Source organism: Acomys russatus, chromosome 24 (assembly GCF_903995435.1).
Source record: "Acomys russatus chromosome 24, mAcoRus1.1, whole genome shotgun sequence".
Taxonomy (NCBI): domain Eukaryota; kingdom Metazoa; phylum Chordata; class Mammalia; order Rodentia; family Muridae; genus Acomys; species Acomys russatus.
The window spans coordinates 50,431,009-50,444,964 of record NC_067160.1 but is presented as its reverse complement, the minus strand read 5'-3'; the positions used below and the strand labels follow the sequence as shown (position 1 = coordinate 50,444,964).

The 13,956-nt window shown below is 50.3% G+C and overlaps 1 non-coding gene across 1 annotated transcript; it reads left to right on the top strand.

Annotated features, from left to right (window-relative positions):
* Positions 1 to 937: 937 nt before the first annotated feature.
* On the top strand, positions 938 to 1,047 carry LOC127207772 (small nucleolar RNA SNORA76). Its single transcript, XR_007832979.1, has one exon. It is a non-coding gene; the product is annotated as a small nucleolar RNA SNORA76 (small nucleolar RNA).
* The last annotated feature ends 12,909 nt before the right edge of the window (positions 1,048 to 13,956 follow it).

The window sequence follows — 13,956 nt, the reverse complement described above, 5'->3', positions numbered from 1 at the left end:
TCTCTGGGTATAGTGGCACATACCTTTAATATCAGCACGCTAGAGGAAGAGGCAGGTAGATCTCTGTGAGTTCAAACACAGCCTGGTCTACATAGCAAGTTCCAGAACAGCCAAGGAGACCATCTTCTTTTTTTTTTTTTTTTTTTTATTAAAAAATTTTGGCTGGAGAGATGGCGTAGTGGTTAAGAGCACTGGCTGCTCTTCTAGAGGACCCAGGTTCAATTCCCAGCACCCACATGGCAGCTCACAACTGCCTGTGACTCAAGTTTCAGTGGATCCCGCTCCCTCACACAGACATTCATGTACAGCAAACACCAAATGTGCATAACAATAAATAAATAAAAGTTACTTTAAAAAAATATTTTGCCATGCATGTTGGTGCACGCCTTTACTCTCAGCACTTGAGAGGCAGAGGCAGGTGGATCACTGTGAGTTCGAGGCCAGCCTGATCTACAAAGTGAGTCCAGGACAGCGAAGGCTACATATGCAGAAAAACCCTGTCTCAAAAAAACCAAAAAAAAAACACCCCCCCCCCTAAATTTTTTTTTCATGAAGCTGAGTGTGGTGGTTCATATCTTTAATCCCAGCACTCAGGGATTACAGGCATGTGGCACCTCATCTGGTCAGAAGTGTTTTATATAAGCTAAGAAGATGGCATGATGCACACACGAGTGCACTCATGTACATGTGTGTACCACATACACATATAGACAGGTATCATGTAGCCCAGGCTAGCCTGGAACTCACTGTACAGCCCAAGCTGGCCTCCATCTTTCAGTGATCATCCTGCCTCAGCTTCCCAAGATACGTGCCACTGCATCCAGCCCAGATCCTGGACTCGCTCTGTAGACCACGCTGGCCTTGAACTCACAGAGGTCCACCTGCCTCTGCTTCCTGAGTGCTGGGATTAAAGGCGTGCACCAGTGCCCAGCCCAAATCATACTTTTAAGACTCACTGATGGGTTAAATTGTGCTGCCAAGCCAATTGCTGGCGCATAACTGGAGCCTGCCCATCTCTGGAGGCCCTTTTAACTGCTAGCTACAGGCCGAGCCCAAACCAAACAACCAACTAATCAACCAACCAACCAACCAACAAACAAACAAATGAACAAAAAGCCAATGAGAAGGGCTCAGTTGGTAGATGCTCAAAGCCCTGGGTTTCACAGCTAGCTCCGTGTACTCCCAGCATCTGGGAGGTAGAGGCAGAAGGATCAATAATTCAACGTCATCTTGTTACCTGGTACATATAAAGCCAGCCAGAGCCCCATGAGCCCCTGACTCAAAAAGCAAAAACAAGGGGGATGGAGAGATGGCTCAGCAGTTAAGAGCACTGAGTGCTCTTCCAGAGGTCCTGAGTTCAATTCCCAGCAACCACATGGTTGCTCACAGCCATCTATAATGTGACCTGATGCATACTGTATACATAATAAATAAATCTTAAAAAAAAAAAAAAAGCAACAAACAAAAACAAAACCCCTGCCACCTCCTGCCGAAAGCTAGGTCATTTTGTAAAAGCAAACAAAAGAAACAGCAAAGGAACAGACAGACCCGAGTGTCTGACCTTGTTCCCCAGAACGGCCTTCTGGCTTTGCCGGAACCCAGAGGGACCTTTCTTTCCCATTGGGAGCAGCCTTGGGGAGGATTTCCACAAATCAGGCCTCGGCAGCTCAGCTGACACACCTGCGACACCGCTTCTCTCTCTCCCTGATGGCTTGCCTGGCTTACATGCTGCCTCCTCCCACAGTGCCATCCTGCCTCCAGGTACGCCCTCCCAGTCAAGGTGTGTGTGCATGCCTGCCCTCAGACTGTCAGAATCGGCATCTGGCGGGATCAGAGCTCAACAATGGAGCACTCACCTAGTGTGGGGGAGTTCCTGGGTTGTATCACAGCACAGCACCCCCCAAGTTAGAATCCCCGGTGTAGACCACCTCTGAGATTAGCACACTGCTCTTAGGAGCAATTCCCCAGTCGCTGACAGTGCCTGGCCCAGGCTTTCTGGTAGCTAGAGTTCAGGTGGACTTCTAGCTCTATTTACAGAAACCAAGGTCCAGATGGCCAATCACTCAGGTACAGCGGACGGTCTCCCAGGTGCCAGAGGGTCATTTCTATTTCTGGGATCCTTTGAAGGTTCAGGAAAACACCTGGGAAATAAGGGCTTTGTTGCTTTAAAGTCAGAGACACTCTGAGCAGGAAGAAGCTAGGCAACCCCTGGCGGGGTGTCAGGGAGGAAAGGCTGTTGACTGATATGCTACCACACTGGAGGTCCACATGGTTTTACCAGTGATGGTCTGGGACCAGTTCATCCACCCGAATGACCAAGCCAGTTTCCACATCCATTTCCACATCCACAATCCACCAATTTGGGGGTCTAAGAGTCGGCTTGGGATACCTGGCTTCCTGGCTTCTCACCTGGTGACCCATAGGCTTTCTCTCAGCAAAATGTGGGTGATAAAAAGAGCAGCACTTCTGGCCGGGCGTGGTGGCGCACGCCTTTAATCCCAGCACTCAGGAGGCAAAGGCAGGCAGATAGTTGTGAGTTCGAGGCCAGCCTGGTCTATAAAGCGAGTCCAGGACAGCTAATGCTACACAGAGAGACCCTGTCTCCGGAAAAAAAAAAAAAAAAAAAAAAGAACAGCACATCTGAAAGCCGGTGAGATGCCTCAGGGTTTAGAAGTACTGGCTGCTCGTGCAGAGGTTTGTGCCCAGCACACCCATGTAGCACCTTATAACCCTCTGTAACTCCAGTTTCAGGGAATGTGACATCATCTTCTGATTATTTTATATCTTATTTTATTTTATTTTTGAGACAGGGTTTCTCTGTGTAGCCTTAGTTGTCCTGGATTCGCTTTGCAGACCGGGCTGGCCTCGAACTCACAGAGATCCGCCTGCCTCTGCCTTCCGAGTGCTGAGATTACAGGCATGCGCCACCACTGCCCAGCTGAGAACCCATTTCTAAATGTCTCCCAGAAGAAGGTGTTACCCCAGCCTCCTCACCCAAGCCTCCCTGTACAAGTGTGACTGGTGGAGTGGGTGACAGGGGCTGAATCCAGCCTGCTACACTTGCCAAGCTAGCTGGGGCCCTGGACCAGACTGGCCGAGATTCTTGGGCACTGGCTTCCCAGTCCTCACAGAGGCATATGTGGGGGAAGGGTGGGCCACTCCTAGTCCTGGATCCTGCCCACCCCTCCGCCAGTCCTTTACACTGGGACTACATCTCTCTCCCACTTCCTCTTTGCTTTCCTTCTCTCTGAAATTCTCAGTCCCAGTGGGATGCTTGGTGCTCCGGGAAACATTTGTGGAGTTTGAGATTGTCCCCATTTTCTGAAGAAGGTCCAGAAGACAGAAATCAGCAGACAGTGAAGGATAGAGGAAGGAGGACAAGAACAGTAGAGGAGCCCCGCCTGCCCCAGGAGCTCAGCCCACTCTTTACCACAAGCTTAGTCACCCGCCCAGAGGGCTGGGCAAGGCTGGCAGCACTGCCATCCTGGAAGGCTCTGAGTCACCGGCTGGTGAGGGACAGCTGTGGGCCAGCAGGAAACCGAGAGGCTACAGTGGAAGAGGTGTGTGGGGTGTGGGTTGATGGGGCCTGAGTCCCTTCCCCTTACTGAGGGCCAGGGGGGCTGGGGGGCAGGGAAGAACTGGGAAGGACTGGCCAGCTCCAGTGGGCTTAGCAACTCACAGCTCCCAGGGTCCACCAGGAGTCAGGGCCAGCTATGACTAGAGAACAGCGAGTGAGTGGTAAGGCCTGTGCTTAAGTGCAGCAGCCAACAGAAGGACTACTTGATGAGAGACATAAGATAGCACAGGGCAGGGAGTGCCTGAGGGACACAGGCTGCTACAGTCACCTCAGTCAGTCACCAAGCTTTGGAGGTGTAGCCAGCCATTTCACTCCTATAACCCCAATTCTCAGAAATCGTTTTGAAGTTGGGCTTTGTGCCACACACTTCTAATCCCAGTATTTGAGAGGTGGAGACAGAAGGATCAAGAGTTCAAAGTCACCAAGGCTACACAGAGAAACCCTGTCTCGAAAAACCAAAAAAAAAAAAAAAGAGTTCAAAGTCATACATAAACCCTCCGTTGTGAATTTGAAGTGAGCCCGGGCTACACAGCAAGACTGTCTTAAAAGCAAAACCTCGCGGGCTGATGGCACAGGCACTAATCCTATCTACTTGGGAGTCTGCGAGTTTAAGGACTGCCTGGGCAGCTTATTGAGAGACCCTGTCTCACAGTAAAGGAGGGCTGAAGTCAGAGCTCACGTCTACTGTACTCTGAGGAAGGGGTCCAACCTCCAGTGCTACAAAACAAACACCCCTCCCACCCCCAAGTTAGAAGACAAAGCCAGGCACGGTGGGTGGCACAAGCCAGCAATCCCAGTGTTTGATAGACAGAGGCAGGAGGATCTCTGTGAGTTCCAAGACAGCCAGGGCTACATGGTGAGACCGTGTCTTTTTTTTTTTTTTTTTTTTTTTGAGACAGGACTTTTCTGTGTAGCCTTGGCCATCCTGGACTCACTTTGTAGACCAGGCTGGCCTCGAACTCACAGCGATCTGCCTGCCTCTGCCTCCTGAGTGCTGGGATTAAAGGCATGCGCCACCATGCCCGGCCGAGATCGTGTCTGTGTCTTAAAAAAAAAAACTGAGCTGGGTAGTGGTGGCACACGCCTTTAATCCCGGGACTTGGAAGGCAGAAGCAGGCAGATTGCTGTGAGTTTGAGGCCAGCCTGGTCTACAAAGCCAGTCTGGGACAGCCAGAGCTACACAGAGAAACCCTGTCTTGAAAAACCTAAATAAATAAATAAATAAGGTTGAGCCAGGCGTGGTGGTGCATGCCTTTAATCCCAGTACTCTGGAGGCAGAGCCAGGCAGTTCTCTGTGAGTTTGAAGCTAGCCTGGTCTAAAAAGCGAGTCTAAGACTGCCGATATAACACAGAGAAACCCTGTCTTGAAGAACTGAAAAATAAATAAATAAAATAAAAGTTGAGTGGGTAGGTGGGTCGCTCAGTTCTTAGAAGGCTTGCCAAACATACATGAAGACCTGGGTTCAACCACAAATATCACACAAAACCGGGCTTGGGAATGAAGACAAAATAAAAATAGTAAGTGAGAGCCGGGTGGTGGTGGCCCACACCTTTATTTTTTATTTTTGGTTTTTCGAGACAGGGTTTCTCTGTGTAGCCTTGGCTGTCCTGGACTTGCTTTGTAGACCAGGCTGGCCTTGAACTCACAGCGATCCGCCTGCCTCTGCCTCCTGAGTGCTGGGATTAAAGGCGTGAGCCACCACGCCCGGCTTGGCCCACACCTTTAATCCCAGCACTTGGGAGACAGCGGTAGGCAGATCTCTGTGAGTTCGAGGCCAGCTTGGTCTACAAAGTGAGTCCAGGACAGCCAGGGCTATCACAGAGAAACCCTGTCTTGAAAAAGGAAAAAATAAAATAAAATAAAATAGATGAATAGCCATTGATATGGAAAGTATTGCTATGACATTCTGACACATGGACGTGGGTGACGTCAATGGGAAGATCTTATGTTGGACCTAAGAAGTGGTTGAGGGGTTAGGACTGGGTATACAAGGTAGGTGGCATGAGGTATGGCTCCTTGAAGCTCTGAAGTAGCCAGAGCTCTGTGAAGTGAGGGCCTCCTTTCTCTCTTCTGATTCTGGTCGGATGGGACCAAGGCCTCATACACTCCAAGAACATGCTTTACCGCTGAGCTACATCCCAACCCTTCATCCCTTACTTGCTTTGAAAATTCTGACAAGTTAGAGCATCCTTGAGCCTGTTTTCTCCCAGCAGATGCCGGTGAGCAGAGAATGAGAAACCTGGTACCCAGGGCAGCATCCCTGCTGTGTGTGGGAGCTTAACTTAGGCTGGCCCTGTCCTCAGGACACTTCCCCAGCTCCCTGTCTGCCTTGACCATGGAACCACGATCTGGAATGGTAGTGAGGCCCCTATTCCTAAAGTTACACTAGCAGACCCTATTGGCAGGGGCTTATTTTGCTGTCACGTGAGGTGGAGATGGCTGCTGAAGGTGTGACGATACACAGGTCTCCGACAAGCCTGTTAAGTTCCAGGGGCAAGTGGACCTCACGTTGCCCATGGTTAGTGCTCACTCAATCCTGTCATGTTACGTGCAATGAGGAGGGTCCTAGTCCACAGAGAGGATGCTCACTCTGGTCACACAGATAACCCACACACACAATTAAAGACAAAACAAAACCTTAAGCGTGCTGACTGTAGGGAGGGCAATGATGATGGGCCTAGCCTGACTCAGAGGTGTGTGGTAAAGGATTATGGTTTTATCTGAGGTCTGAACAGTGCGTGGTGGTTGGAGGGGTAAAACCCAGGGGAAAGGATTGGCTAGTTTGTAAACTCTGAGCTAGAGGAGGGCTGGACTAGTCTAAATACGTGAAAGTGCGGGGTGACCTGGTGAAGGAGGAAAAAGAAGCAGGATAAAGGAGGGGCCGGCGCTATGGCTCACTCAGGGTGCAGGGGACTGCAGCTGCTATCTAAGCCACATTGTGGGAGGAGAAGAAAGAAGAGACGCTTGCAAATCTAAGATCCACATTCTGTGCTATTCTCCCTTCCCTTGTCACACAAATACATACACACATAAACAAATAAATGTGAAAACATTAAAAACAAAAACAAAAACAAAAACGGAGAGGCTTGAAAGAATTTCCTAAGTGTCACATTTAGGAATTTGGCCTCCTCTCAAGGACAGCGGGAGCCACAGAAGGTTTAAGGTGAAGAATAACATAACCATGTTTGTGTGGTTTTTTTTTTTTGGTTTTTCGAGACAGGGTTTCTCTATGTAACCTTGGCTGTCCTGGACTCGCTTTGTAGACCAGGCTGGCCTTGAACTCACAGCGATCCGCCTGCCTCTGCCTCCCGAGTGCTGGGATTAAAGGCATGCGCCACCATGCCCGGCTCCATGTTTGTGTTTTAGAGTGTCTAGTGCCATCACCAGGCAGGCCAGCCAAGGCCTGGGCACTTGCTGGGCCCTGCATGAGGCCATAGTCCCAACGGATCAAGAAGGGAGTTTCGCAGAGGCCAGGTGATGGGTGGAACAGGCTGCATGCTGCCATGCCTCTCACTGCCCAAGGGGGAGGTCTGGGCCAAATGCCAGGGTCCCTTCCTTCCGTACCACAGGGCATGCCAACCAGGTAAACAGAGGTGGACACATGATATTCCTTAAAAACAAAATCTCGATTCATCCACACACACCCCACAGTTTACTGGAGGTGTTTGTTGTTTTTTTTTTTTTTTTCCCCTCCTCCTCTATTTCTAGTCTGACAGGTTTGTGGGGCAAGCAGAGCCAGGGCTTGGAGCCAACCTGCAGGGAGAGGAACCCTGTGGGGGGGATGGGGGGCAAAGAGGGGTCCTTCCTTCTTCCTATAGGACAAGGAGAGGTAAGTACTGGTCGAGCCCCTCCTGGAAACTCTAGAGAAATGGCTGCCCTGCTCTGGGCTTCAGTCCAGCCTCTGGCTCCAGCCTTCTAGACCCTCCCTTTGAAAGTAAAGGCTTATTACTCTTCACCTTCGGGTGGCTGTTTCCAAATGTGCTTTCGGGTGGGGCTGGGTGGGGCGGGGCAGCCCTGCGGAGAGGCAGGTTGGCAGAAGCCACTTCCTGACAGAGGACTGGTGAGTCAAGGGCTGTAGGTGGCATTCTTTCTTAGGAGGAGCAGGCCCAGCAGGTGGGCAGCAGGGTCCCTTCCCTCCTTGTCCCAGATCCTAACATACTTATCCTTTATCTGGGGTGGGAGTGTCTACTGGGTAGAGGCAGCCTCGCCTGACTGTGGTAGCCCAGTACTCTGGAGGCAGAGGGAGGCGGAGCTCTGGGAGTTCAAGGCCAACCTGGTCTACAAAGGGAGTCCAGGTCTGTCTCTGTCTCGCAAAACAAAACAAAAGAAAACAAACAAACAAACAAACAAAAACACAGGGTTAGGGAGATTGTCAGTTGGTAAGTATCAAGAACAGAGTTCAGATACCCAGCATCTACCTGACAGGCTGCAGGAGCCTGTGTGGGAATTTAGGGCATGCTTCTGTAATTCCAGCTTGGGGTGGGGGTGGAGCTGAGACAGGCAGCCTGTCTAGCTGCTTCACTGAGCTCCTGGTTGAGGGAGAGGCCCTGCCTCAAGAAATAAGGTGGAGAGCATTGATGTTGACCTCTGGCCTCCACGTGCAAGAACACACATGCGCATTGTTAAGTCTCAGACCCAGGGTGGGACGATTGGTCCAGGTGCCTATTTAACATATCAAAGGGGACCTGGCCACCAGGTTCTCCCAAAGTCTCTCAGCCCTTACCTGTTACAGGGTTGGGCTGGCACACTCCGCCCCCTCCATCCCAGAGGCTCTTCTTCCAGCCATTTTGATTACCCACCCCTTTTATACCTTTGTCCTTTGGGCTGCCACACCAGGTCCCCCTCTCTCCCCTTTTTCTTCCCCTCTGCCTCTCCTTGCAAGGCTCAGGGTCATGTCCACTCTAGGCTCCCAAACATGTCTTTGTTCTACCTATGTTCTCCCTTTTATCCACACTAAATTTTCTTCTCCATCATACCTAGGAGCAGTCAAGTCCTTTCCTATTTATCTTATTTTTTTATTCATATATGCATATACACACAGGGGCTTGTACAAATCACACACACACACACACACACACACACACACACACACACACACACACACTCAACATTCCAATGGGAAGCAAGCAGAACATAGGAATGGACCAAGGATGCAGGTAAGTAGAGGACTAAGTTGCTTACCATGTGTCATGTCGGAGCCCATGCATGACAAGAGAAAACACAAATGACACGCACCCTGCACGTGTATGATAACATATTATAGCCAGGGCCGTGGTGTCATGTGCCTTCAATTCCGGTGCTCGGGGGGCAAAGGCAAGTGGTTCTGTGTGAGTTCGAGGTCAGCCTGGTCTTCAGGAGGTGTCTCAGAACAGCCAGGGCTCACAGAGGAACCCTGTCTCAAAAGACAAAAACAAACAACCAAAGAGACAGAAAATGAAAACACATTGCAATCTGCTCAAATCTGGAAGGCAAAGGGCTGGGAGTCCGCAGTACAGTTCTTGTCCATCGTGTACAAGCTCAGCACTGAAAAAAAAAATGTCATTCGGGAGAGGCACAAGGAAGGGGGGGTGGGTGTGAAGGCAAAGGACAAAGATATAAAGTATGTGCAATGTCATCACACCCATTATTTTGAACACTTAGTACAAAAGTTAATGAAAAGCAAATAAAAAGGTGACCATGAAAATGACCCTGTCCACTGGGTTGTAAGTCCTCTGCTGCCTGGCTTCCTGGAATCCCCCACGCTGATGAGCATACTCTTTTATTCTTTCTTTTTTTCCTTCTTCTTCTTTTTTTTTTAATAAAAAAGGGAAGGGCTAGAGGATAGCTCCATAGTGGAATGCTTACTAAGCATAAGCAAGGTCTCAGGTTTCCTCCCTAGCCAAAAGAAAACAGAAAAGAAAAAAAAAAAAAAAAATCAAGAGGCATCGGGGCATGGTGGTGCACACCTTTAATGCCAGCACTCAGGAGGCAGAGGCAGGAGGATCGCTGTGAGTTTCCAGACCAGCCTGGTCTACAAAGTGAGTCTAGGACAGCCAAGGCTACACAGAGAAACCCTGTCTTGAAAAAAAAAAAAAATCAAGAGGCAAATCCCTTCATTCCTTCCTGACCCAAAGGCCATAAAGGGCCCTAACTGCCCTGATTCACAGTTACAGAAGACAGCTAAAAGCTTCTTAGAGAACTTTACAATCTTTTCAGAACAAGCCCCATTCTTCCTGTTGCAGCTGCCTTCTCATCTGGTCCCACCCCCACTCGTCCATGACAACGGCCTCCCTCCCTTCCTCTCCTACAGGAAGTCTCAATACAGCCATGTGGCCTGAGGGCCTAAATGGACTCATTTTGCCTGTCTTTTCCCTTTCTCACTGACACCCTCACCTTCTTCTACACCTTTCTCAGATCTCAATAGACCTTATTTCAGAAGGCATCTGTAACCCCAGCACTTAGGAGGCTGAGGCGGAAGAAGACTGCTCCAGGTTTGTAGCCTGTCGTAGTAAATTCGAAGCCAATCTGGGCAAAGGCGAGACAAGCCGGAACCCCACCCCTACCCCCACTCCCCCAGAGTTTCAGGCAAGCCTGGGTTACACCACAAGTTCAAGGCCAATTTGAGATAAACATATAAACCTTGGGGGGAGGGAGGGGCTGGGAACACAACAGCAGAGGGTCATGTTTGCTTAGCGTAGAGGCTCTTGGTTCCATCCCCAGTGCCATGCACATACAAACCTAGCACAAGTGACTTATACAATAATGTCCGCTCCATTTGGGGAGTTGCGACTTAGCTTAGTGGTAGAGTGCTTGTCTAGCAAGTGCAAAGCCCTGGATTTGCTCTCTAGCATCTGGTGGGGGGTGACGGGTGGTGTGGCAATGAAACATATCTCTTTGAATGCAGATTTCACTAAATTTGGGCAAGCATGTGTTGTGATTGTACCCCTCAGCCACCAGGAAGAAACATCTATCCTCTGTCGCTCCTGTAGCTCATTCCTTATTTCTTCTTCTTCTTCTTCTTCTTCTTCTTCTTCTTCTTCTTCTTCTTCTTCTTCTTCTTCTTCTTCTTCTTCTTCTTCTTTTCGTCTTTCTTCTTCTCTCTTTTTTTCGTCTTCTTCTTCTTCTCTTCTTCTTCTCTCTTCTCTCCTCCTCCTCCTCCTCCTCCTCCTCCTCCTCCTCCTCCTCTTTTCTTCTTTTTGCATAACAGAGTCTCTCTGTTATGCAGGCCTGGCTGTCCTAGAACTCACTGTGCAGACCATGCTGGCCTCAGACTCTCAGAGATCCGCGCCTGCCTCTGCCTTCTGAGTGCTGGGATTAAGCATGTGTGCCACCACCGCCCAGCTTACATTTTCTTCTTCTTCTATGTGCACTCAATCTAAAGTTGTTAGGGACTGGTCTTAAGATCGGAGGTGACTGTTCACATACGCAGCATCCTACAGTTTACAGAATCTTTCACTTTTGAGGCCATGGAAGTTCAGGGCAGTTGAGTGACAGACGGCAGAGGTCTAAGCCAAGAGGAAAGGGGTTCTTGTGCCAGGGACCTGACATGTGGTCTGGGAAGTTTGTATGCTCCAGGCTTTGGGCCTGGGTGTACCATGAAGGCTAGGGACAGGCTTCCAGTCAGCCTTTTCCTCCACCTAGCCCAGGCAGCGTGGCTAAAGGGATGGCTGGGGAGTGACAGGGACCAGCTGGCTCTAGCTGTCCTTTCCCCAGGCAGAAAATGCCTTTCTTCTCCTTTCTTTCCTCCTCCTCCTCCTCCTTCTTCCTGTTTTTTTGAGATAGGGTTTCACTGTGTATCCTTGGCTATCTTAGACTCGCTTTGTAGACCAGGCTGGCCTTGACCTCTCAGCGATCTGCCTGCCTCTGCCTCCCTAGTGCTGGGATCAAAGGCGTGCGCCAACACGCCCGGCTCCAGAACAGGCCTTTCAAGGCTCTGTAGTTGAGGCCGAGGGAAAGATAGAATGAGCTCATCTGCATCATTTGCTCCTGGCAGCTCAGAGACCATGACGGCCAGTGTCAGCTGTGATGGCCTTGGCCCTACTGGGAGACTTGGACAAAAGTCACTTTCCTTCTCTGAGCTACTTCTGCACAAGGAAGCTGGAAGTCCCTGTTAGCCACACTTCAACTCCTCCTGATGACTCTGAATGAATGCATCCTGTTTTTTAGAGGCTTGGCCTTTGCCTGTGTGGGGCCCCACTCCCCAATGTCCTTTCCTTAGTACCTGCTGTCACAATTCTTGTTTTTCAACTTTCAGCTCTGGTGCTATGCTTAAATGACCATCCTTATAACACAATGTTCCGTTCCCTCCCTCAGACTTCTGGAGGGCAGGGACCAGACTGACATTTCTGTCTATTGAGAGGTGACTGACTATGCCAGGCACTCTCTGACTCTTTTGACCCTCCCCACAAAGTGTCATTATTCTCACGTGACAGGTGAGAAAACAGACTCAATAAGGAATGCCACTTGTTCAGGGTCACAGAGGGGTAGATAGCTTGGACTTTCTCATCTTTTTACCCTGAATATCTGTGTTTGCATGTGTGTATGTGTTTTCCAGACAGCGATTCTCTATGTGGCCCTGGCTGTCCTGGCACTCACTCTGTAGACCAGGCTGGCCTCGAACTCAGAGCCCCTCCTGCCTCTGCCCCCTGAGTGTAGGGATTAAAGGCCTGTGCCACCACCAACCAATTTAGCCACTGGTATTAGTTTTGAAAGAGGGTCTTTCTGTGTGTCTTAGGCTGACCTCAAACTTGCTTTGCCGCTTGCTTAGGCTGACCTCAATGTCTTATGATTTTTATTTATGTGCGTGTGTGTTTTCCTGGATGAATATATTTGCCCCATGTGAGTATAGGAGCCTGTGGAGGCCGGAAGAGATAGAGAGATAACCACAAACTGTAGTTGTAAGCCAACCCTGTGAGCCCTCTGCAAGAGCAGTGAGCATTCCTACCTCTGAGCCATCTCACCAGCCCCATAGCTTTAAATTCTTTTTTTTTTTTTTAAGATTTATTTATTTTATTTATTGCATATGAGTGCTTTATCTGCAGAAGAGGGCACCAGATCACATTATAGATGTTTGTGAGCCACCATGTGGTTGCTGGGAATTGAACTCAGGACCTCTGGAAGAACAGGCAGCGCTTTTAACCACTGAGCCATCTCTCCAGCCCCCCTGAGCCATCTCTCCAGCCCCCCGGTAGCTTTAAATTCTTGACGGTCTGACCTTCCTCCCTTTCTCCCTAGTGCTGGGCGTGAGGCACCATACTCAGCATCTTGCAGAAGGCTTAGCAAGTGAATGTTTACCTCCTGTCTGAATGATTGGTGAGTGACTTGGAAACATGACTGGGGGCCTGCATCCCTCCTGTGGTGGTGACAGCTTTGAGAGAGAGAAGTACTTAGTCATAGGTGACTGTTATGATCCTTGTTGGCTGCCAGGTGTCAGGGCTACAGAGAGAGCAGCTAATAAAGGAGAGTGGACGAAAGTGTTGAGCCAAGAGGTGGAAGCAAGCAGCAACTAGCTATGCCTGGTCACACACAACACACAACACACACACACACACACACACACACACAGACATATCTGAACCAAGGCTGACTAGTCATTAGTCTGCCTCCTCTACCAGCTTGGGAGGTCAGAAACCGAAACACTTTCTCCTGGTGTTAGTGACCCACCTATGCCCAGCCCTACAGTCCAAGTACCCAAAGTCCGAGGTCCCGGCTTCGGCTTCTTGTTTCAGATAGTCTTTTGCATACTGTAAAGACCCTGTCCTGTTCTGTTTTGCTCTGTTCGGCTTGTGAAATGCCCACAGGCCGGGCCTGAGTTCTGACTTCCTGGCGCTGGGCCCTGATACTTTTGAACTCCAACTACATTCCCTTCGCCCCCTCCCATAAGTCCCTCCGTCCTCCACCCTACTCTTGTCCATTTCCCCTCCCCATCTACTCCCTAGCTGTTGTGCAAGATGGGCTGGCACACCTTCTGGGACAGGTCCGATCAAGGCCAGGGGACTTCCCCAGTGCGGGCAGCTGCGGGCGGAATTGGGGGCAGGGGGCAAGAGGAAAGGGGCTGGACGACTGCTGAATTCCCGCACGTCCGTCCAGGTGTCCCCTTGCAGTCCCTACATTCTCCTGGGCGTGAGGAGGGGAAGGGGAAACGCTCTGGCCGCAGTCCCTAGGGCGCCCCGTTTTCTGCGATGCTCTCATCAGCCTTTTCTTGACTGCTATCTGAATTTGGCGCACACCCGGCGCGTCGGTCTCGGGTCTCCCTTCCAGGGATCTTCTCTTTGTCTAAGTCTCCCCACTGTCTGGAGGTCCCCGCCCGCTCTAGACCGGAGAGGAAGGCGTGGCTCTGACGTGGGCGTGGCCTAGCCTGGCGGGGCGGGGCGGGGTTGGGCCACAGGTCCTGGGCGCG